Below are 229 nucleotides of genomic sequence, written 5' to 3'. Positions count from 1 at the left end.
GTTCATGAAGTCTGTGTCCAGCCCTATTTGCTGTAGTGTTTCTCCTAGGTTTTCTTTAATAAGTTTTATTGTTTCAGAGTGTATACTTAAATCTTTAATCCATTTTGAGTTGATTTTAGTATATGGTGAGAGGTATGGGTCTAGTTTCATTCTCCCGCATATGGATATCCAGTTATCCCAGCACATTTGCTGAAGAGGCAGTCCCGACCCCATTGAATAGGCTTGGTGT

Source organism: Galeopterus variegatus, unplaced genomic scaffold (genome assembly GCF_000696425.1).
Source record: "Galeopterus variegatus unplaced genomic scaffold, G_variegatus-3.0.2 Scaffold10137, whole genome shotgun sequence".
Classification (NCBI taxonomy): Eukaryota; Metazoa; Chordata; class Mammalia; order Dermoptera; family Cynocephalidae; genus Galeopterus; species Galeopterus variegatus.
Note: the sequence above shows the minus strand (reverse complement) of the source record.